This window comes from Aegilops tauschii, chromosome 4 (genome assembly GCF_002575655.3).
Source record: "Aegilops tauschii subsp. strangulata cultivar AL8/78 chromosome 4, Aet v6.0, whole genome shotgun sequence".
Taxonomy (NCBI): Eukaryota; Viridiplantae; Streptophyta; class Magnoliopsida; order Poales; family Poaceae; genus Aegilops; species Aegilops tauschii.
In genome coordinates this window covers 525212161-525214674 of record NC_053038.3, presented here as the reverse complement: position 1 = coordinate 525214674, position 2514 = coordinate 525212161, and the positions used below count along the sequence as shown (strand labels likewise).

Genomic DNA, 2514 nt, shown 5'->3' with positions numbered 1-2514 from the left:
TTTGAATGTTTTAACTTCATTTTGTGTTCAAAATGCCATATATGCAATGCCCTGGTGAATCACGTGCGCTGTATTTTTTGCGCGCTGCTGGAGCGGCGCGCGCGCTGCATTTTAATGCGGCTGCTGAAGGCAGCGCTGCGCGCCACGCCAAATCAGGCGATGGGCGCGCGGCAAAGCAGTTTTTTGCGCGCGGCGCGTTCGGCGCCTGTTGGAGATGCTCTTAGCACTCGCCTTCTCTGTGAGCTTCTTCTTCTCGTGCTCCGTTGCTTCTCCAGCCGATGGCTTCCTCCGGTGCCTGAGCGCCAAGATACCCAGCTAGCGAGCTCCTGTACACGCAGAGCTCCACCAACTTCACCGACGTGCTGGCATCCTCCATCAGGAACACCAAGTTCCTCACCAACGCCACGGCGAGGCCGCTCTGCATCGTCACGCCCGAGCGACGCCTCGCACGTCCAGTCCGCCGTGCTCTGCGGCCGCGGGCATGGCGTGCGCGTCCGCGTGCGCAGCGGCGGACACGACTACGAGGGCCTCTCGTACCGTTCCGTGCGGCCCTCCGAGGTGCTCGCGGTGGTCGACCTCGGCGCCAACCTCCGGGCCGTGCGCGTCAACCGGTTCGAGTCCACGGCCTGGGTCGACTCGGGCGCGACCATCGGGGAGCTGTACTACGCCATTGCCAAGAACGACTCCCGGCTCGCGTTCCCGGCCGGCGAGTGCGCCACCATCGGCGTGGGCGGCCACTTCAGCGGCGGCGCCATCGGCATGATGATGCGCAAGCACGGCCTCTCCGCCGACAAGGTCCTCGACGCCACGCTGGTCAACGCCGACGGCGATCTCCTGGACAGGGCCGGCATGGGGGAGGACCTCTTCTGGGCCATCCGGGGCGGCGGCGGCGGGAACTTCGGCATCGTGCTCTCGTGGAAGGTCCAGCTCGTGCAGGTCCCGCCGACGCATCGCCAAGACGGTCGACGAGGACGCCGTGGACATCCTCACCAGATGGCAGCACGTGGCGCCGTCGCTCCCGAGCGACCTCACCATAAGGGTGATCGTGCAGGGGCAGCAGGCGCTGTACCTCGGCGCGTGCGGGTCGCTGGTGGCGACGATGGGCGACCAGTTCCCGGAGCTGCGCATGACGAGAGCCGACTGCCAGCCGATGACCTGGCTGCAGTCGGCGGCGACGCCCTTCATCAGCTTCGGCCGCAACGGCACGCTGGAGGAGGCGCTCCTGAGCAGGACAGCCGGCCAGAGCAGCGCCGGGAAGATCAAGTCCGACTACGTCCGGCGCGCCATCCCCAAGGCCGCGTGGGAGGAGATCTTCTCCTGGTTCACCAAGGACGGCGCCGGGTTCATGATGCTGGAGCCGCACGGCGGGTTCATGGGCAGCGTCCCCGCCGCGGCGACGCCGTACCCGCACCGGCACGGCGTGCTGTACGTCATCCAGTACATCGCGTTCTGGCAGCAGGGAGGCGACGGCACGGCGGCGACGACCTGGATCGGCGGCCTGTACGACCTCATGGAGCAGCACGTGAGCAAGAACCCGAGGCGGGCGTACGTCAACTTCCGGGACCTGGACATCGGCCAGAACGACGGCACGCCGGAGAGCGGCGACTCGCGGCGGTGAAGGCGGCCGTGGATCCCAGCGACTACTTGAGCAACGAGCAGAGCATCCCGCCGTCGCGTTAAACGAGACGCTGGGTCGCTGACCATGCGATGCGAGAGATGCCATGAATTAACCATTCGTGATGCATGAATGGGCGGTTACTGCCTAGCTGAATAATATAAATAAGGGTGGAGCACCATCGAATTACTATATTGTTGTATTTTTGTTATCGTTCGTGATCGGTGGCTGCTGCTTGTTCTGGTTTCAGTGTACTTTCCTGGATGAACAATACTTTATCAAGTATATTCAAACTGTGCTTTGGTTCGATTACATGCATGTGATGACTGGTGAGGATGAGCCTGCTCATTGAGATGTCAACGGCAAGCCAAACATAGACATTCACTGAATTTGATTTGATCTATTTTTCTTTATAGTCCCTCTAACCCGAATTACTTGTGGCACCATTTTTCGGGACGGAGGGAGTACTATAAAAATAAGAGATCAGCTAGAGATCAGTTGACTGAAAACAAAATTTGGGTCAACTAAGTGACCATAAATTTGTTTCGGGCAATGTACTAGATTGCTTTTCTAGTCTAATAGTTTGCTAGATTTTCTTGTGAGAGAAATTTCAATCTATTCATCAGTCATGACGGTATAGAGAACTCTAGAGGTAATAATTACAACCGGATTCATGGAACACGACTACAATCACTGGAGCGACCCGAAGACGGGCCGCCAACATCATCCCTCCCTTACCGGAGCCGGGCAAACCTTGTTGTAGTAGACAGTCAGGAAGTCGTCGTGCTAAGGCTCCAAAGGATCAACGCACCAGAACAGCAACCATCGTCGATGAAGAGAGTTGTAGATTCAAAAGATCAAACTTGCAAGCACACGAACGAAGGCGAACACAAATTGGA

The 2514-nt window shown here is 58.8% G+C and overlaps 1 pseudogene; it reads left to right on the top strand.

The window, feature by feature from the left end:
- The first annotated feature begins 214 nt into the window (after positions 1–214).
- LOC109783059 (berberine bridge enzyme-like Cyn d 4) lies at positions 215–1762 on the top strand (annotated as a pseudogene).
- The last annotated feature ends 752 nt before the right edge of the window (positions 1763–2514 follow it).